Genomic DNA, 22,986 nt, shown 5'->3' on the forward strand with positions numbered 1-22,986 from the left:
TGGGAAAGTTGAAGGAAATATTCCCAAATTCAAAAATTATATTTTCTCGCATTGCTCAGGGACAGACGTGGACGCGTTCAAATTTGTTTGGTCCACAAATGGAAAATTGAGGTGCAACGTCAATAAAGCTGTGTGTGCTTTTCTGGGAGATGTTGGCATGACATCTTTTCATAATGACAACATTAAATTTGATATTGCCAAAATTTTACGAAGAGATGGAGTCCAACTAACTGATGTGGGTAATAAGATTTTTCTGGAAAACATTCAAAATGCTTTGAAGCAACTTTTGTGAAAATTAGAGGAAGTAATTAAATTCAGTAAAATGTTTCTTCGTTCAGTTTATAGAACAAAACAGTAAAACAAATATATGAAAGCCAAAAACACAAAAACAAGATTCTTTAAAGAGCCACCATTTTTTAATGTAAAACTAATAAAATAATTTCAATTCTCCCACCCCACACCTGGAATTTTTTCATTGTCTGCTGATTGCTGCCTGCGGACTGCGCTGGATGCGCAGGGTTGTGTGACTTTTTCTTATTTCAATTTTTTTACTGTGAAAAGTGGATCCTAAAGGAACCTTTTTTGGTGTGTTTTTGGTTTTATATGTTTTTGGGCTTTTTCATTTTTTTTCAGGTGAGGCAGGGAAGAGAGGAAAGGGGCACCAATCACAGAGCTGAAGGAGCAGGCAGACAGAGAAAGTTGTTGGTCAGGCCTTAAATTTAACGTGGGGGGCAGTGTTTCTCGTGTTCTGTGACTGCAGCTTTGAAAGCATGTAAGTGATTTCAACTCGGCACTTCACGTAAGTCAATGCCTAGCGTGTGATGCACAGCTGAAACCCTTAATTAATTATGTATGTCCATAAGTTCTTTTATTTCTGAACAATCTGCCCTTTTAACCCCCCCGGTCACACTGAACCAGGAATCAGGCTGGTTTAAAAGTTAAACATATTTATTTATTTATTGCACAATATATATCACACTATTTTAATTGGATACACAATGATCACCAATGGGGTGATGTCATACTAAACAATCTCTTTAATCACAAGGAACAATGATGGGAAAAAATGATGCAGCACAGAAATAATACTTTTGTGGGTTTGTTCAAATCAATAGCAATGTGGTTACTCTTTCCCCCTGCACAACCTTCAATCATCCCAAAAATTCAAAAGGAAGAAATGGAAGGAGAGAAAACAGGTTTCAGGAATGCAGAAATGAATATGATATATCAATCCCAATTTCCCCCAGCAAACACAGAGAGAGAAACAAGAATGATTGCAAACTTGTCAAAGATGGTTTTACAGTTGGCTTGAATGAAATGGTGAAAACACTGAAAATGGTCTAAATCACTAAAACTGTTGACATTCTAATGGGAGCCGCTTTGTATGGGTTCAGACAAACACAAACAATGATTAGAGATCAAGATGCAAGTAGAAAACTTAATTTTGAGGTCGGGTGCAATGAAAAGCTATTTCACACGTTATAGATTTTGGCCAAACGAAAAATTTGCGGCAAACTTTTCCGCATGCGGTAAACGCGATTGCAGAATAACTATATGAGATGTGGTTTCAGTTTCATTGGAAAGCTTAGGATGTTAGCTTGAAGTAGACACTTATATTTCGTTTCTAGCATCAAAGATGAAGAAGTTATAAACGTTTTTGTGGGGGTCGTTCTTTTTCAGAAAGAGGCAAAATTGTAAAACAAGGATGCGCTTTTAAAAGTACAAACAAGGTTTGTTTACACTAGAGATGGACTATGAAGATACAAACTACACGACAGCGCAGCCACCAGATCAGGACATCACTGATCAGGTTTTTGCCCGCCGAGATGCTTGACTTTCTTCAGTTGAAATATATCAGCGCAAAGATGATTTTAACAATATTATTACAGAAGGACTATAGGATAAGAGAGAGAGTTTAGGCAAGACAAAAAGGATTTCTAACAATACAGTTCTGGATATAAGATAGCTTTGATTTAGATAGGGATGACTATGGGCAGTACATAGGCTAGAGACAATCCTATACTATGGATGCTCACTACCAATGCTTTGAATGGAACCGTCAGGGATTCTGGTCAAGGATTTCTGGGACAGACTGCTGAACACACCGGACTGGACGGGTCAGCGATCAGCAAGGCCCTCTGGACACTGCACGGCAGGACTGGACAGGATCTGCAATGGCTCTCTGGTCTGCACAGCACAGCATGGCAGCAGACAGGGTTTAATCTGCCCTTCTGGTTATGAAAATGATTCTTTGGCAGGAAAGCATTTACAGCACAGCCTGGATGCTCTTTGTTTTCCTCTTTAGTTGAGGGATGGGTTCTGGAAGTTAGACCCAGCTGAAAGTGGTTCAGCTATGCTCTGAGCCTTTCTGCTTGCAAAGTGTTTGGAGTCTGGAACAAGGAGTATGGATGGATCTCCTTCAAAGTGCTTTGCCAATCTCAAGATGGTGGGTGGATCAGTGTGTTTCTAGCTCCTCAGCTGTCTCTATTTATGTGTTTCATAAAGTGGTGGGTAAGCTGAATTATCCTAGGCGTACCCACTAGGTAGTATATTGGCTAAAGTCTGTTTTCTCCCTTGATTGGAGGGGAAAACAGAGTGTCATCATGATGATGCTGTTTATGAGGCAGGGAATACCTCCCCTTTGCCTCTTGCACATAACATCTATTTTTGATATAATACATCTTTACATGTGTACAGTCTTTTTACCAATGACATACATAGATCACATATTTGTTGGGCACATATTCTTCCAAACCCCATAGCTCTGAGGTCTTGGGTCTGGATTTGACAATTATTCACACTTTATATCCGGGACACAACATCTGATTTGTCCACAATTTTGTACATATGTGCTCTTTGTATATGGGCATAATCGTATGACGTTTCATTCTTCTGACATGAATACAATTGCTACAAAACCAGAATTTTCACTACGCCTTCTAAGAACATCGCACAGAGTTCTGGGTCCTTTTAAAATGTGCACAAAAAAATCACAATACTGTAATTTTACAATTTTTACAAATTCGCACCGTCCTTTGTCAATCTTTTCCACAAATATGCTTTCTGTCCATTGAGAATCATCAAAAATGTCTATCCCCGCTTCCAAAGTTTTCTTGTAGCTCAAGAGCAATCCCCGACTTCTTCCTCTGGCAGAGGCCAAGGTTCCTTGTCTCCTCCAGGAGCAGCAGCCCAAATCTCCTCCCCTCTTAATCAACACCTGAATGTGAGTACCTGGCCTTTGGTGAGAAGCAGAAGGGATGCCTTTTGTTGGGGAAAGCTGGGGGGAACTGGTTTGATGACTCTGAGTTTCAGCTAAATGTCAAATTATAACATTTTCTTAATTTAAAATAAAACTTGCAATTTTTAATCAAGCAGCTAGAACTCTGATTCCAGCCCTAAGCCATGGAGATTAAATAGTAACAACCTATGTTCCTCTTCATGACAGGTCACTTAGATTTAAACCATTAGATCTTAATGGTGCCACTTTGCAGTTTAAATGCAGGCTTTTGAAACAGTCACAGGCGGCCGCTGGTACTGCGCCCAGATTTTGACAGAATTTCACAGGCAAGCACACTTTTTACTGTGGATATTTTCATGATAGATTCCGCTTTCCATGACATTGTATGTTCATATTGATTACTTAATCAAGTGGCGGGTAACACCCAGCAAAGGTATTGGGTGTTTTGTGGGGTTTTGATCCAGCATTCTGTATTTTCAGCAACCAAGAAAAGGGGATCTAAAAGCAATTTCTGGGTTTCTTGCAATAAAGCACTGCCTTTCATGCAGTTTCCATTTTTACTTGGTAGGCAGCTCAGTGACAGGTTTCAGCAGTGAGGTCTCTTTCCACCACTGACAACAGGCAAAGTAGATCTGGCAGCCATCTTTTCCATTTTCAAAGTTCAATTTCCATAGGTTTTGGCGCACATAGGGCTTTTGCAGCCATTTTGCTGATTCTGGTGCCACCAGAACACAGCGATATCGCAGGGCAAAGCCTAGTGGCTTAAAACATCCCACAAAGCCCCCCCTTGCGATTTGACTTTTGATCGTCCGTCAAGGGGAAGCTGTAAGATTGGGTTGTTCAGTTTTTTATCTTTCTGGTTCAAATGGCAACATTCATCTGCTTCTCCCATCAGTGCTGGATCGACAGGTTCTCCTCGCTGGTTCTGGATGAGAGTATGGAGCGATACCCCGGGCCCCTTGGGTTTTTCCTTCCGGTCCCCGAGTGGTCCTCCTTGATACTTAGGATCCAGGGTTTCAACTTCTAGGATGACAAACCAGAGCATATTTGTAGACATTTCCCCACCACTATTCATGTAGTGGGGCAGTCACATACATTTGACATATAAGAACACTCTTTTTTGTTTGCAATTATTACTCATGTTGAACAGGTGGAATAGTTTCATAGTTGGAATTCTAGGGGTCTGGAAGGTCCCCCTCTGGGTTTCCAGGCGAATCCTCTAGTTGCTACATAGTGTGCCTAGGATGGCAACACTTCAGTTGGTTGATATCGACCCACTTATCTTCCCCTTCTGTGAAACTGCCTTTGGGGATACGGATTTTGTAGGTGACTGGTGAGATTTTGTCTACAATTTCAAAAGGACCACTCCAGCGAGGCAGAAATGTGCGCTGTTTGGCCTGGTTCCTTTGGAAATTATAGAAGTAGACCCGGTTTCCTACTTGGTATTCTTTTCTAGTAGTCTTTAGGTCATAGTGGGTCTTCATACTGTCTGTAGATCTTTCTAGATTTCGCTGAGCATAGGCAAAAGCATGCTGAAGGTGTTTTCTCAGATTTTCTACACACTCATGAGTTGTGGAGGCATTGATCAATGTCTGCTCTTGGGTTCTGTAGAGCAGATTCTGGGGAAGCATCATCCTTCGTCCAGTCATCAGCTCAAACGGTGACATTTTTGTTGTAGAAGAAGGGGTAGATCTGATGGCCATCCAGGGCAATAGGTAATCGAATGTCCCAACTTGGCCCAGAATCTGCCACAAACTTTTTTAATATGCTCACAATTGTCTTGTTGTATCTCTCCACTGCACCACTAGAGGCTATTTGGGAGGCAATGTGTAGTTTCCTTTTGACCCTAAGTAGCTCCCACATCTTTGTCATCACTTCGCTGGTGAAGTGGCTACCTCGGTCTGACCCGATCCTTTGGGGTAGTCCGAAACGCGAGAAGATGTGGTTGATCTTCAGGGCAGCTGCTGTTTCTGCCTTGCAATTTGGGGCCAGGAGACATTCCACCCATTTAGTGAACAAGCATGTCACGGTCAACATATACTTGTTCCCCCTAGAGGAGCAAATCACGGGCCTGATAAAATCGACTTGTGAATCTGACCAAGGCAAAGTCATCCCCCTCTTTTGGAGAGGCACAAGGTGTGGGAGGGATGTTGGCTGAAATTGTGCACACACAAGACACCCCTTCAAGTATTGGTCGAGGTCCTGCCCCATGTGTGGCCAGTATGCAACCTCTCTTAAGATTTCAAGTATTGTATGAAACCCCCTATGACTGGCTGTGGCCGTATCATGGGCGTGACTTAGCATCAGGCTTCAGAATGAGTTAGGGACCACCCAGTGATCATGGCCAGCTAGGGATCTGCTCACCAACAAACTGTCTTGGATTCGGAACATTTTTGGACATTTCATCAACACTCTGAGGTCCTCTTTCCCTATGTAATCGTTATCCGTCAGGGGAAAGTTCTCGGGTCTTCAATGTGTTGATAAAACTTCCCAATTATTGGATCCCCTTTTTGAGACGTAACCAAATCAGCATCTTGGGTCTCCTTACTCCATTGTGCAGTTGAGAGTTCATTGTGAGCATTTGTCTGGGACCTAGTGATAGCAGTGACCTGGATCTCCCCCAATAGGGACTCGATCTCAAGTAGATCACCTTGGATGGCTCTGGTTTTGGCCAGCTGTTCAGCTAGATCATTTCAAGTTTTGTCTGGTTCCTCTACTTTAGAATGACCCTTGATCTTTTTCTAGTAGATGGTCATCCCCTTCGAGGTGACCAGATCATCAATATTTCGAATTAATTTCCCATGTTTCAATGGTTTGTTATTAGCACATAGCATGCCTCTGGTTTTCCAGTTAAGCAGGTGTTCCACGAACCCGTTCCGTACATAATACGAATCTGTGATTATGACCAGTTCGTGGAGTTGGTGTTAGACAGCAGTGAGGATGGCTTGATGCACAGCCATCAACTCTGTCACTTAACTACTTCAGGGAACGATTTTGTACGCAGCTGAGGGTTCTGGGGCATCATTCACCATGCATTCACAACGTCAGCCACATGTTCTTTTTCCCCGTTGTTGTCAACATGGTAGGAGCATCCATCCACATAGACAGTGGGCATTTCCTCACACTTGTCTTCTTCAAAGATTTTGTGTGGGGAATTAAGGTACGCCACCATGTTGTCCTTGATTTTTAGACTTTCGTGCTCAAGACAGTTTTCTCTGCCACAATCATGCAAGTCAGCCAGACCTTGCGCGAGGGGACTCTTCTTGTTTTGGCCATATCTGACCTCCACAGGAAAGCCTTGCATTGACAGAATCCAGGAAGTAATTCGGGAATTACCCACATTTCCGGTCTGGATTCTGTCACTTTGGAGATATTGCAGAGGCTGGTGTGGAATCTCCACTATGATGTGTTCCCCCTGCACAAACGGGCGGTAATTCTTCAATGCCCACACCATTGCCAGGAGTGCCTTCTCACAATCATTGAATTTTTCCTCCACAGAGGATAACATTTTACTCACATAGGAGATTACTTTATTGACCTTGTCATGCTTTTGATATAATACCGCAGTCAAGCATGTATTTGAGAACCCTGTCTCCAAGAAGAACTCCTTGTTTTTGACAGGGTAAGCTAGGCAAGGCGCTTGTGAGAGGCTTCTTTTGAGTTGTCTTACCATCTCGGCTTGTCCTGGACCCCACTCCCACTTGACCCCCCCTTCAAAAAACGGATCAGGGGTCTTGTGATCTATGCATAGTCCTTAATGAACTTTCTGCTGTAATTAGTCAATCCAAGGAGGCTCCCTAGTTCCTGCAGAGTTGTGGGATCTTTTAATTTCTGGAGTGCTTCCACTTTCTTTTCCTGGGGACAAAGACCCTGAGGAGTAATCTCATCCCCCAAGAAATTGACACAGGTTCTGCACCACTGTGCCTTTTGAAAGGAGAGTTTTGCTCCGGCAGCCCTCAACTGTGTCAGAACATAACGGGCTCCGCTATGTGTTCCTCCACAGTTGAGCTCTTGATAGGCCAGGTTACCCCTTTCACCCAGGTCGGGCATGGCCTTGTGTAGAAAAATGTTGATTTCACTGCCGGAGTTGATGTATCCGAAGGGAGTCCGGGTCCATGTGTACTGATGCCTCCCGAAGGTGAAAGCCAGCTTGTATTGGTCCTCCCTACTGACAGGTACAGGCCAGTACCCATTGGTCAGGTCTATTGCAGTGAATACCTTTGACCCCTGGATCTGGGCCAGCCCCTGGTCAATGTAGGGAAGAGGTCATTGGGAAGTATGGACCTGTTTGTTGAGCTCCCTAAGGTCGGCACAGAGACACCACTGGCCGTTTGGCTTCAAAATCCCAAGCACCGGATTATTGAAGGTGCTGTGGACTGGACGAATTATCCCAATGGGACTCAAGGTTCTTAATTATTTCAGTAAGGGACTCGATTGATGCGAGAGGCAAGCGATATTACTTCACAAACAATGGAGTCATGCCAGGGTCCGTGGGAATTGTAGTGGTGTGAATGTCGGTGCGACCACAGTCATATGAGTCCACTGCAAAGAGATATTGAAAATCTAAGAAAACTTGTTTCAATTTTTGCCTTTTGCTCCAGAGTCTCACAGGCATCAGCAAGGTTGACTCTCTCTTCAACCATCTGCCTTAAACCTGGAAAGACTTCTGGTTTTGCTATCTCAGCGGCCTCCTCCAACTCGGTGGAGAAGTCCCTGGTCAAAGTGCGGATTTGGACTGATGGCTTCAGATGGGGAAGGCAGCCCTCATGGACCTGAAACCTCAATTCGTCCCTCCTGGAGTCATAGGGCACATCCTCCTTGCCATAAGGGCGGGAAGCGTACACCAGGAAATTCCCCCCATGCCGGGTGAAGATCCTGTCCGGTGTTGCGTCATCGTCACTATCACTGTCAAAACAGTCCTTGGGAATTGGTCCTAACAGCTAATTACCTAAATCTATGGAAAAATGTTGGTCATCAACCGCCATTCCAATAATGGTGCCTGCGGCTAGAGTGATACCCTTTAAGATGCTGTTATCCATCTCTATTGGAATGGTGTCATATTCTATGTTGACTAGTGGTGTTGGGTTCACCCCGAACCCTTGCTGTTGGAGAGAAGCATTGAGATGAATATAGGCATCAGGGTTTTTCAGTTTCTGTCCTCTTTTATCTTTCACTTCCAGGGAGAATTGTCGGGTCCTTTCTTGGATGGTGACTTCCTCTCCAATCTGAATTTCAACTGCATAAGGCAGCACTTGTACTGACATAAATGCTTTCTCTGGGTCATCAAAGCCATTGGGATTACTCGCTAATCGGGACCACGCTTTGAAGTTTATTAGGTCCAAACTAATGGCAAAGCGATTGAGAATGACACTGCCTTAGTAAAATGCGGCAGGGATATCTCGCACGACCCAACGATTATGCACTATGCTCTTGTTGCCTATGGAAATATTGAGCATACACCTGCTAGGCAGGAGATGTTTGGAATTTGGTGTTTCCAGGTCCATTTCCCATTTGTCTATCAGTTTAAATGTGGGAATGGCTGGAACTTTTGGGAGTTTGCGGAACATGGCGTCACTGATGAAGCTCTTACCGTTGTTCACACACACTCGGGCAAGAACAGAGTCCTTCCCTTCATTTAACTGAATAGGGATGAACAACTGCTCTCCAATTTTCTGAATATCAGCCAGGCTTTGAGCTGATTTCTCATCTTTCTGGACTATAGGAGTGGGATTTTCTGATTGTAAATTTGTAAAAAATTTCAGAGTATTTCCTTCCAGTGTGGAATGCCACCTTAGACTGGAAGGAAGGTTGATTTTCAGAAATAGAAAGGATCCCCCATCACCAGTTTGTTGTCCTACTGCTACTGCTTACTGTCACGTCTGGGATTAGGCTGTTCTGGAAGTGAAATTCTATTTGGTCAGGTTTTTGTTCAACCATGTGGCATGTGCCATTTAAACTAACATGGTTGACACTGCTTCAATTTTATTGGTCGGCTAGTCTGGGTCTAGAGGACCTTGTTTACACAATCTTTGAGGGGTGACAACCTATGCAGGATGTCATTCCCTAGCAAACAAGGGGTGCCCACTGGAGGCACAACTATGACTGCGTGCTTCACCTTGTGTCGCCCAATTTTAATGTCCAAATCCGCAGTCCCCTCAATGGGAATTTCCTTCCCGTCGAAGTTCTGAAGTTTTCCAGGAAGAGCCGTGAGAGGAATTTGGTATTTCTCCCCCCTTCCCGAATTCAGTTGATCAAAGGCCCTTTTTGACAGAAGGGTAGCTTGGGATCCAGTGTCCACCAGTGGCAAAATTGTACACTGCCCCTCTATTTGGACCGGGGCATAGAATCTTCCCTCCTTCTCCTCAAGGGGGCAAAGATAATGTATAATTTTGAACAACTGGTGGGTTAGTTTCTTGGTTTTGGAAACTGACAGGAAGGTGATTTGCGCAGGATTCTGTTTGGTGTCTTGGGAATCTGAAAGAAAAAGGTGACAGCTAGGGGGAAGTTTTGGGGGGTACCCTGGTTCTGGTTCTGGGCTGACCCCCCCCCTTTTTTTGGAGGCAGTCACCAGGATGGGTTCGAACCAGGAGATTTCCGTGCTCTTGATTCTGGGGTTTGATGATGGGTGGTGCTAACTCAGTCCTCACATCTACCCAGTCTGGATTTAGATCCTTTGGGACCCATTTTTCTTTGGGAGGAGTTCCCCCATCTCTGAAGGAGAAGATCCTTTTCCGAGCATCCTCTGATGATCCCTCTCCTTCAAACTGGAAGACTTGTGCCTCCTCCTTGAAATGGTTCTTTTTGGGCTCTTTCTTTCTCATGCCCCCCCTCTGCTCCTTGGGTGGCAGACTTTCGGGGGCAGGAGATTTTGGTTCCAATTCCTGGGTTTCCAGGGGCTTTTTACAAGTGGGGAAGGAAGCTTCCTCCAAGGCTTTAAACCCCCCTTCTACTTGTGCCTCCTCCATGGGAACCGGTGGGTTGTCGGGGTTCTTCCTCCGTCATTGCTCTGGAGCACCAGGTCCTGGGTTTGAGGCATTCTGCGCTGCCATGCCCATCTGAGGGTTCTGTTTACTCCTCGGCATGTGACCCAGATCCTGTGCCATGTTTTGGATCTGGCGCTCTAGTCGGGACACCCGCTCTGGCTGGTACGAGGTCCTCATGTCTCCCCTGGGATGATCCCGGGAAGGGTAGCTATCCCTTCTCCCAAAATACCCCGGGTTAGGAAAGTTTGGGTACCCCTCCACCGTTATCCTCCCCTCTCCCGGATTGGGCTATCTGGGCTCAGGAAAGTGGGGAAAGAAGGATGGATTGTTTTGGGGGTTTAAATTTTGCGGGTACCTTGGAAAGAAATTTTGTCCAGTATTTGTGGTATTACTGCCCTCCTTGGGGAAGTGAGGAGGGAAGTTCCCTGGGTTTGCTGCTGTCTAGTTGGACCTTCCCCCCTTGGGCTGGAGGAGTCCACACATAACCCAGGATGGGTCTATTGCCCTTGTAGCGTGGGCTGATGTAGTCAGGAGAGTTAGGGGTCCGATTTGTGGGATTGCCTCCCTTGCTCCCTGTTTGTGATTGGCCCGAGGGCCTTCTGGGTTTGGGGTTGTTTTGATTCTGTGCAGGCAAGTTTTTAGGCCCCCTCATCTCTAAATCTAAAATGGGGGCAACCTTCACCTCCGCCACCTTAGCAGCAGCAGGGGTGTTGGTTGTTTTGGGGCTTTTGGGACTATTCTTGTTTTCCACTGGCTTTTGCACCTCCTAAACGTGTGTGGCTTGTTCAATGACCTAGTCTAGTGATCTTTTCTCGTGAAAGTCCCTCACTAGCTGGGTCATGATATATTTGGGGAGAGCATGGAAGAAAGTATTTACAAACTCTTTGCTGTCAGTGCACACCCTTCTAGTGGTCTGCGCAAAGGCACGCTTTAATTCTTGAACAAATTCTTATGGGGCCTGATCTTCATCACATTGCAAGTATTAGGCTGCCTTGCGAGCCTCTTGAGGATTTCTGTGCACAGAATTTTTTTTCAAGATGGCCGCCCTATAGGTGGACCATCTGGAATGATTCTGATTCTTCAGCCCTGCAAAGAAGCTGGAGTACTCGGTAGATAAGGTCCACTTTATATATTGAATACAGCTTTGGCTGTCCTTCAAATGGAAAGTTTCCATCATTTGTTCAAAGAGCTCAAGGTGCTCCCAAACCAAATATTTCACATTCTTATGTTAGGGCATGATGACGCTCCTAATGGCCTTTATTTGTTTTAGGGGATCCTTGAGCAAGGCCCTATTGACCTTGTTGGCTTTTTTTGTTCGGGTGACCTTGGTCCACTCATCCTCTGACTCAGAGGCACTGCTACCAGAGTTGCCTGTCTGGTCTTCTAGGCTCTCCCAGATTCTGCGAGCCTGGGAATGGCTGGCAGAATGTGGGGGCCTAGTTTCATGAGTCCTGTGGCGCTCAGAGGAGTCTTCTGATTCCTCCTTGCTCCCAGCATTGGCTGAGTACCCCCCCCCACACTGTCTTAGCTGGGCAGAGGTTTTCAGGATGTCCTTAGTGGGCCTACTCTCATGGAGTTCCCCACTAAACTTTACCATCTGGTCTCTGGTTAAATGGTAAAATGGTATTTTTGAGGATCCATTTCTCTGACCCTCCCCTCATTGAAGTCTCCAGAATATGGCCCTAGCGCTTGGGAACCCATACCCAGATGCCCGCCCATCCATTCCTGGGAGGTGCTGATCTACGAGCCCCATATTCCTCATTGGATTGAAGTCTGCCATCCCTGTGGCCCTTGGCTCATGTGTGCCAGTGGATATGGGGGTGGCAGAGTCCATGGGGTTGAAGAGATGAAAGTCTCTGGTACTAGGGTTCATGAGATTATGCTCAGGTGTTTCCCTTTCCCAGCAGACCTCATCTCTCTCAGCCCCTGCTCCCTGTTGCCATGCAAGAACCTGACCTTTCTGTTCCTTTATCTAGGCCTTGCTAGTCTCTATGAGTTGCTCTTGCATAGCTACCTATCTGTGGAGCCTATCATTTTTCTCACAGAGAGCCACATTGTCTCTCTATGCTTCCTGTGTCATTTTAGAGTACTGGGCCATTTTTTTGCTGCAGGAGGGTAACCCTCCTGAGTTCTGTCCTTAAAGGCCTGGTCACTTTTGCCAGAGCATCTTCCATCCTCCTGGAGTACAGTTTTGTATAATCTCTTTGGAGCTCACCCAGTCCCTGGAGAGCCAGGCGATTTTCTTCCATCTCATCTTTTAAATAACTGACCTCCTGGCCTAATGTGTCCCTTTCCTGAATGAGAGTACCCCTCTGTGCAGCCCGGTCGTCACTTTGTTTTTGGATTGCACCAGCTTTCTGGCGCTCCACATCAAATTCTGCCTGGGTGTCCAGGTATTTCAGGATTAATTTATTATTCTCTTCTTTTTCTCAGTCTAGACGGTTTTGCAGGGTGACTATCTGCTCTGCGCATGCTCTATTAAAATGTATGTGCTGTTCCAGCTTTTTCTGGCTCTGTAGTGGAGAGTCCAAACTTTCTTGGCACTCCTTCTGCAGGGCTAGTACTTTGGTATCCTGCTCTACCTTCTCCTGCTGCAGGATATCCATATCTTCTTTTATTTTTATCAGGTACTGTCTGGTTTCATTTTCTTATTCATGGCTCTTTTGTAGCCTTTGCTCTGCTGAGTCCAGAATAGTTTGGGCTTTTTCTAATGATTGTAGTTGCTTGTTTGCCAGATCTAGGTTTTCGGCATATTTGTCCTGTATTGCTCCAATATGGATGTACAAATATGCTGCTATTTTGGCAATCTTACTTTGCTCTTCTTTTACCTTAGGGGCCATATGCAGTTCACTCAGTGCCATATGTAATGTACCCTGATCCTGCCATATATTTAATCCGGTTGCAGTGGCCTGTTCCTTGGTTTCCTGCAACCACACATTCTAATCCTGCTCTGTCCATTCACCCTTGACAAATAATTTGTACAGCGGGTGTTCTTTGCCATAATGATTTCTACCAAGGTCACCATTCCGGAAATATTCATTTCCTTTCTGACTTACATGAGTTTATTTTATTTTTGCAAAACAGACCAAATTCCTTAGAGCATTCCTATTGAAGGGTGCTTTTCACAGTGTAGCACAGTGTGGTAGCCCAACAGTGTTTATGTACCCCGTTAGTTATCACGCTGTATTAAGCTGTCACAAGTGGTATGTCTAATTCAGAAATCCCGGCATCGAGCCCCCAATCTTGCAAGTGATTTCAACCCGGCACTTCACCTAAGTCAATGCCTAGCATGTGATGCACAGCTGAAACCCTTAATTAATTATTTGTGTCTATAAGTTCTCTTATTTCTGAACGATGTACCACTTATATCACGCCCCTCTCTTTTAACCCCTCCGGTCACACTGAACCAGGAATCATGCTGGTTTGCAAAGTTAAAAATATTTATTTATGTATTGCACAATATATTTCACACTATTTTAATTGGGTACACAATGATCACCAATGGGGTGATGTCATACTAAACAATCTCTTTAATCACAAGGAGCAATGATGGGAAAAAATAATGCAGCACAGAAATAATACTTTTGTGGGTTTGTTCAAATCAATAGCAATGTGGTTACTCTTTCCCCCTGCACACTCTTCAATCCCCCCCAAAAATGCAATACGAAGAAATAGAAGGAGCGAGAACAGGTTTCAGGAATGCAGAAATCAATACGATATATCAATCCCAATTTCCCCCAGCAAACACATAGAGAGAAACAGGAATGATTGCAAACTTGTCAAAAATGGTTATACAGTAGGTTTGAATGAAATGGTGAAAACACTGAAAATGGTCTAAATCACTAAAATTGTTGACATTCTAATGAGAGCTGCTTTGGATGGGTTCAGACAAACACTAGCAATGATTAGAGAACAGGAAACAGTAGAAAACTTAATTTTGAAGTCGGGTGCAATGAAAAGCTATTTCACACGTTATAGATTTTGGCCAAACGAAAATTTCACAGCAAACATTTCCGCACGCCCTAAATTGTGGAAAAACTGTAAGGAGTTGAGATGTGGTTTCAAATCCATTGGAAACGATAATATGTTATCTTTAAGTAGACAATTAAAGTTTGTTTCTAGCATAAAAGGTGAAGAAGTTATAAACGTTTTCGTGGAGGTCGTTTTTTTCAGAAAGAGGCAAAATTGTAAAACAAGGATGCGCTTTTAAAAGTACAAACAAGGTTTCTTTACACTAAAGATGGACTATGAAGATACAAACTACACGACAGCGCAGCCACCAGATCAGGACATCACCAATCACGTTTTTGTCCGCCGAGACGCTTGCCTTTCTTCAGGTGAAATATATCGGCGCAAAGATCATTTAACAATATTACTACAGAAGGACTATAGGATAAGAGAGAGAGTTTAGGCAAGCCAAAAAGGATTTCTAACAATACAGTTCTGGATATAAGATAGCTTTGATTTGGATAGGGATGACTATAGACAGTACATAGGCTAGTGACAATCCTATACGATGGATACTCACTACCAATGCTTTGAATGGAACCGTCAGGGATTCTGGTCAAGGATTTCCCCTTCTGTAATGGCTTGGCAGGCGAAGAACGATGGTCTGGAGGGTTGCCCAGAGCAATGCCAGTGGTTAAGATTCATTCTAAAACTTCCAGCCATCACCTCTTTGTTTTTGCTTTGTTACCCCGAGTGGGACGGGTATGCCCAGACGTGGGTCCCGTGCCTGCTGGGCCTAGAGACCCAAGCTACTCCTCACTGATGAGGCCCAACAAGGCCGAAACATGTTTGGGGATGCTTGTGGTCTCGTGCAGAAGGGATGTGACCTAGCAGTTCGGGCTGGACTGCCCCCTTTGGGGTGGGACCAAGCCTGATTTGCATATGGTTTTTCCCCTTCTGTGATGGCTTGGCAGGCAAAGAACGATGGTCCGGAGGGTTGCCCAGAGCAATGCCAGTGGTTAAGATTCATTCTAAATCTTCCAGCCATCACCTCTTTGTTTTTGCTTTGTCACCCCGAGTGAGACGTGGGTCCCGTGCCTGCTGGGCCTAGAGACCCAAGCTACTCCTCCCTGATGAGGCCCAACAAGGCTGCAAACATGTTTGGGGATGCTTGTGGTCTCGTGCAGAAGGGATGTGACCTAGCAGTTCGGGCTGGACTGCCCCTTTGGGGTGGGACCAATCCTGATTTGCATATGGTTTTTCCCCTTCTGTAATGGCTTGGCAGGTGAAGAACGATGGTCTGGAGGGTTGCCCAGAGCAATGCCAGTGGTTAAGATTCATTCTAAACCTTCCTGCCATCACCTCTTTATTTTTGCAAGGATTTCTGGGACAGACTACTGGACACACCGGACTGGACGGGTCAGCGATCAGCAAGGCCTTCTAGATACCGCACGGCAGGACTGCACTGGATCTGCAATAGCTCTCTAGTCTGCACAGCATGACAGGAGACAAGGTTTAATCTGCCTTTCTGGTTATGAAAATTATTCTTTGGCAGGCAAGCAGTTACAGCACAGCCTGGCTGCTCTTTGGTTTCCCCTTTAGTTGAGGGATGGGTTCTGGAGGTTAGGCTCAGCTGAAAGTGGTTCGGCTATGCACTGAGCCTTTCTGCTTGCAAAGTTTTTGGAGTCTGGAACAAGGAGTATTGATGGATCTCCTTCAAAGTGCTTCGCCAATCTCGAGATGGTGGGTGGATCAGTGTGTTTCTAGCTCCTTAGCTGTCTCTATTTATGTGTTTCATAAAGGGGTGCGTAAACTGAATTATCCTAGGCGCACCCCTTAGGTAGTCCATTGGCTAAAGTCTGCTCTCTCCCTTGATTGGAGGTGAAAACAGAGTGTCATCATGATGATGCGGTTTATGAGGCAGGGAATACCTCCCCTTTGCCTTTTGCACATAAAATCTATTTTTGATATAATACATCTTTACATGTGTACAATCTTTATACCAATGACATACATAGATCACATATTTGTTGGAGCACATATTCTTCCAAACCCCATAGCTGTGAGGTCTTGAGTCTGGATTTGACAATTTTTTGCACTTTTTATCTGGGACCCAACATCTGATTTGTCCACAATTGTGTACATATGTGCTCATTGTATATGGGCATAATCATATGAAGTTTCATGCTTCTGACATGAATACAATTGCTACAAAACCAAAATGTTCACTACGCCTTCTCAGAACATCGCAGAGAGTTCTGGGTCCTTTTAAAATGTGCCCATAAAAAATCACATTAAAAATACTGTAATTTTACAATTTTTACAAATTTGCACAGTCCTTTGTCAGTCATTTCCAAAAATATGCTTTCTGTCAGTTGAAAATGAACAAAAATGTCTATCCCCGCCTCCAAAGGTTTCTTGTAGCTCAAGAGCAATCCCTGCCTTCTTCCTCTGGCAGAGGCCACTGTTGACACTTACAATCTGCATATTCTTTCAGCCAAGGAAGGTTCATTTTCTCCTCCAGGAGCAGCAGCCCAAATCTCCTCCCCTCTTAATCAACACCTGAATGTGAGTTCCTAGCCTTTGGTGTGAAGCAGGAGAGATGCCTTTTGTTGGGGAAAGCTGGGGGGAACTAGTTTGATGACTGAGTTTCAGCTAAATTCACTGTCAAATTATGACATTTTCTTAATTTAAAATAAAACCTGCAATTTTTAATCAAACAACTAGAACTCTGATTCCAGTCTCTAAACCATGGAGATTAAATAATTACAACCTGTGTTCCTCTTAATGACAGGTCACTTAGATTTAAGACATTAGATCTTAATGGTGCCGCTTTGCAGTTTAAATGCATGCTTTTGAAACAGTCACAGGCGGCCGTTGGTACTGCACCCAGTTTTTGACAGATTTGCACAGGCAAGCACACTTTTTACTGTGGATATTTTCATGATAGATTCCGCTTTCCATGACAGTGTATGTTCATATTGATTCCTTAATGAAGTGGCGGGTAACACCCAGCAAAGGTATTGGGTGTTTTGTGGTGTTTTGATCCGGTATTCTGTATTTTCAGCAACCAAGAAAAAGGGATTTAAGAGCAATTTCTGGGTTTGTTGCAATAAAGCACTGCCTTTCATGCAGTTTCCATTTTTACTCGGTAGGCAGCCCGGTGACAGGTTTTAGCAGTGAGGTCTCCTTCCACCACTGACAACAGGCAAAGTAGATCTGGCAGCCATCTTTACCAGTTTAAAAGCACAATTTCCATAGGTTTTGGCACGCATAGGGCTTTTGCAGCCATTTTGCTGATTCTGGTGCCACCAGCACAGAGGGATGCCACAAGGCAGAGCCTAGTGGATTAAAACATCTCACAAGCACTTTGATACTGCTCCCCCCTACAAATCGGTGCATCACAGTACACAAATAGCACTGTGACCCTCGAAATGTAAGGGTCAACAGCATTCTGTATGGCCTGTGACCCCCCCGTGGGATCCTTTGCCCCAAAGGAGTATCCTTTTCTGGTAACAGGAGCAGTTGAAGATGATGGGGTGGAGGATGTCAACCTACTCTTACCTGAGAAAGGTATCACCTTCCTTAATTATTTATTTATTTGGATTTGTATAACACACATCTGCCCGGGGGCATCGTGGTGCTGGTCAAGTAGGCTCACTTAGTACATGTCATTTCAAGATGCATACTTTACAGCAGGTAGGTGGTTTGAGCGGGTTACATATAATAGTTACAGGTGAAATCGATACATACTGTTGTCACAAAAACCAACATGGAGCAATATAACCTTCCTTAGAACAGTTGGGTGGTTAGTTTTGGTGTAGCGCCTCATGGAAGTTGTGCCATAGGAATACAAGCCAGGTTTCCCACAACTGAGTACAGCTTTGCACTCAGTGAATCAGACCTTGCTTGCACAGGCCTTCGGAACATTTCTAACAGTTGTAAAAAATTGCCACACCCAGGATTCCCTCAGAGTACTGGAAATAGGGACTTCCTCCACATCATTCTCTTCTTCCTCTTGATCCTCATCTGTATCACTGTGCCTGTTCCCCTGTGCAGGCCCTCCAGGTTGTTGAGGTGGTGGTGGTGGGGGGTGGCTGGGAAGAAGCGATCGATGGCCATAACAGATGCCATGATGGTCTCCAACAACTTCTGCAAAACACATCTGCATAGCAGGAAATCAGGTGGTCTCTCCTGGATAGCCAGATTAAGAATGAGGAAAAGTAAAGGGTGGGTCCCTTCAGAGGAACCGTCCGCAGACAGTCGTGCTGTCCATGGACAACCAAATCACAAATAGGCCTTGAAAAGTTGTAAAAACAGTGTCTGAACAACGAAAAATAGGTCTGGGTGCTGTGGAAGGGTAATGTTTCAGCTTGAAACAGCCTAGATTGGTGGAAAATGCACTATTAAACTGTCTGCGGCCATGGACACCATTTGTGGACAACCCATCACAAACATGGGTGCACTCACATGATGACTTCTGCGTGTGCCAGGTGTCCGTAGAACAGACACAGAGTCTGCAGACTAATTGAAACTTTGTCATGTGAAACCAGACATCTTCAGACATCGTGCTTGTCTGCGGCACCTCCATTTTGAGTGGGGACACCCTAGGACAGTCATACTGTCCGCTGACTAGTTAAAGGGAATCATGCAAACCTGGACATGTCCGGACATCGTGCCTGTACAGGGGCACCTCTATTTTGAGGGTGGACATCCCAGACGGTTGTAGTGTCCACGGACTCATAATTGGTGTTTAAAAAAAGAAAAAAATCACACTCAATATACAACACATTTATAGTATAAAAATACATTTATTCATGAAAGGGATGGGGTATCAGAATGGGATACATAAATAGGAGAATTAGGAATTTCTGCACAGTAATTATGAGGGGAGGAAGAGAGTGATGTTTCATAAATAGTCTTTTATTACAATTTACAGAATTTGATGGGGATGATTGCTGGGTGAAAGGTGGACGGGAGCAAGAAGGACAGTGATAGGGAACATTTTAATTACATGATTTTTCACATATTGTAAACGTTCTTTAAAATCAATACTTAGTTCATCCAATTTTGCAGACAAGTTCATGATTTGATGTACAGATTTGGATAGGGCTTCTCTTTGTGATTCTTAGTAGTGTGTAAAATTCAACTGGGGCATGGTTTCTTCATGAAAACTATCTACTGGAGAAAAACAAAAATTATTATTTTAGTGAGGTGTGTACAAATTGCATGATTTGTTTACATTCAAATATGTAGTGTGTACCATTAGAGATGTTATCATCACTCATTGCTTCTTTTGGGAAGTTCTCCTCTAACCACTCAAGTGTGTTTGTCATTCCTGCAAGAAAAAAAAGTGCTTCTGTCTTATAGCACATGTTTATATAATTAATGCTAAAAATAGAGAAATAAGTACAATGCACTTACTATTTAGTGAGAATGTGTTCTCCAATAAGCACCTGGTGTTTGTCAATCGTTATGCAGAGTTCTACTGATGAGATTAAATGAAGTGTACAGCTAGGGGTTCTGATTGGTGTATTCCATTATAATGTGTGCAAAAAGAAAAAAAAATACTTGTTTTTTGCAGTATTTGTACAAAAAGGGATATATACGTATTGTAAACATTAGTTATGTTATGTACAGGTGATTGGTAGTCAATGGGTACAACACTTTTGGATCTCCCCTATGATTCTTGGCTTTTTGAATGCTGTCTGACGTCTGTGGACTACTGAACGGTCTGTGTACTCCATATCTGCCACATTGGGGGTGCGTATAATATAAGGAACTTGTAGCAGATTAAGGGTGCACTGGTAAAAACCCATGAAATATACTGAAAAAACGTTGTTATGAAGGGACATTATGGTTAAGTTGAACTAACAAAAACCCATGAAAAACACTAAAATGACGTTGTTAAAGGGATGTTATGGTTAAGTCGTTATGGTTACAAGTAACATGAAAACACCCTTGAAATTTGCCAGTTATGGTAAGCGAAGCAACCATTACTCGTGCCACCTCTGTGCACTGTTAAGACTAACACCCAGAATATCAAAGATGACATCACAAATGTCATTTAGCACCTGGTGATCTACTGTGTCGACAGCAGCTGACAGGTCAAGAAGAACCAGGAGGCAGGGGTCGCCATTGTCAAGGATGTTGAGGGCTTCATCGACAACCTGTATGGTTGACGTCTCCGTTCTGCATCTGGGTCTGAACTCGGATTGGTAAGTTTGGAGGACATTCTGGTGTCGATGTGTTGCTGCAGTTGCATGGCTATAGCTTTCTCAATGATCTTACCAAGAAAGTGGAGATGGGTAATGTGGCGAAAGATACCTAGGTTGTCAGGATCCAGAGTGGGTTTCTTTAGTGCAGGGAGGATTTGAACTGTCTTTAGGGTCGATGGGAATATGCTTTGAGTTAAGGAGCTGTTTATGTAATATAGGAAGGGAAGGGAAACTTCTGCAGCAAGGGTATTGAGGATGGATGCTGGGAGGATGCTGTCTGTATATGATGTGGCTTTGAGGGTGGGCAGAGTATCTACCAGGTTGTTTGTAGAGAGTGTCCTGAATGATGTCCAGTGTGGTATGGCAGGATCGTGTAGCGGGTTGATGCAGTACTTGACCGCCTTGAAGATGGCTCTGCTTTTGTGTCAGCTGCCACTATGGTGTTCCAATAGTAGGAGGCCTTGGCTGTGTTAATTATTTGTCGGCGGGTTGCTTGGAGTTTCTTGAGGAGAGCCAGGTTGCATGTGGTCCTGGAGAGGTGCTCGGTTTACTCTTGTTTCCTGATTTTGCTGAGGTTGAGTTCTTGCATGTACCACGGTGCTGACAAATTCGGATTTCAGGCTCGTGTCAGTCAATGAAGACTGAAAGTGTGGCACTGAGTGCTTCCAGTAGAGAGTTGAAGTTGGGTTCACGCTGTTCGGTCCATGTGAGGTAAAGGTTGGCGAGGTCTTCCATGAGGAATTCCACTGAGAAGTTCTTGAAGGACCTGTAGGTTTTTATGATGGGTTTCTGCTGGGAGTGCTTGACTGAGGTGGTGTGCCAGATGTTTAAAGGCACGGTCAGGTGGTCAGACCAGTCAATCGAGAGAGGAGAGCTGTAGTGGATGGAAGGCAGTGTGATGATGATTAGGTTGAGGATGTTACCTTTCTTGTGCGTTGGGTCTTTTGTGTGCTGTGTGAGGCTGGGGGAGTTGAGAAGACCAAAGAGAGCTTGCTTCATCAGTTTGGTGGCCTTGTTGCCTGGGAGGTTGCCTAAGAAGATTTTGTTGGCGTGTCTGAGGTACATGATTGTGACCAGGTTGGAGAGGTTTCTGATGACGACTGTGTTGGGTGGTCTTTAGATGAGATGAAAAGTGACTGTGTCCATTGGGGAAAGTGGGAAGTGGAAGGAGAGGACTAAAAAGGAGCTATGTTGTTGACCTAAGTCTTTTACAGGGCCACAAGGTCTTGTGGATGACTGTGAGGCCTCTGCCTGCCTTGTTTGGCAGGTCGCAGTGTTGGATGCTGTGTGCCACGTTCTCATGCAAGAACTTTGACTGCGTTTTGAAAACAACATCTACTTTTCCGTTACAGCACAAGACAAACCACAGGCTGTGTGGAACCTACAGCACAATTCATGTCCTGATGAAGGCCGTTAGATTGGAGCTACCCAAAATGCAATAGGCAAAAAAGAATTGTGTTGACTCTTGTTTGTCTTTGTAAGCCAAGGTGGCAGAAAACACCTCATGTTTAATTCTTTATTTTTTCACTGTAACCTTGTTAAAACACAAGGCTGTTTATGTAAACAATCACCAGTATGATTGACAAATGTATGAATTTGCAGTAATTGTTTGTTTCTTTGTTATGAATGTGTAAGGTTCACTATATGTTTTCATGGCATGTCTTACTTATGAACTTATTTGCATAAATACAAAAGAACACATTCTTTGTTTGAAAAAAAGTCTACTGAATGGTTAGTGTTGTTTATTGTGGTTCTGTCCGGGATCGTCCTGACCAATTATTTATATATATCTTGTAGAACCTGGAAGGATCAGGGAAATGCCAGGTGCCCCCTTTTTCTTAGCCATCAGGGACAAGGATGTCTAGGATGTGGGTTGAGTTGGGTGTCAGCTAGATCTGGGTGATGAAGATGGCATTGAGGTTGCGTGCAGTGAGGAAGTCAGCGATGTCTGTTGCATGGTTGATAGATGAGCGGATATTGGCGAGCATCAACTTCTGTGTTGTGGATGGTGGGGTGGTGCGGATGGGCTTGAGGCTGATGTGTGTGAGTATGCTACATTGCCTTGTCCATGACTTAGCGGAGTGGCAATGTCATTTTTGTTGTAGTTGCCTGGTGATGGTGGGTATGGCATTTGGGGAGAGAGGGAGAAAACACATTTCGGCACATGCTTACCTGTTGTCTGAGCAGGCATTTGAGCCCTGGCTCCTCCTGCTCCAAACAGGTACAAAGAGGAATTTACCTTTTCTTCATCTACCCTTCAGTTCACACGCCTCAGTGTTTGACGCCCTCGATCTAAGAGTTAAGAGCAGAAAGGAAGAGGCAATGCTAAGAAGGTGGGCAGGGCTTAGGCCACGTGGCCTAGATCCACTTGCACCTGCTCACCAACTGCAAATGAAAAGAGGCTGGGGGGCTGCTTAAGTAGCGAAAAAGGGTGGCAAATCAGAAAGGCACCAACAGTTTTGCAAAGATTGACAGGACAGGTGGACCAGGGTTAGGCCATGTTACTTGCACCTGCTCACCATCTGCAAAGGAGAAAAGGCTGGAAGGCTGCTTAAGTAGTGAAAAGGGTGGCAAAACAGGAAGGTGCCAACAGTTTAGC

Source organism: Ambystoma mexicanum, chromosome 6p (genome assembly GCF_040938575.1).
Source record: "Ambystoma mexicanum isolate Mex_15411 chromosome 6p, UKY_AmexF1_1, whole genome shotgun sequence".
Classification (NCBI taxonomy): domain Eukaryota; kingdom Metazoa; phylum Chordata; class Amphibia; order Caudata; family Ambystomatidae; genus Ambystoma; species Ambystoma mexicanum.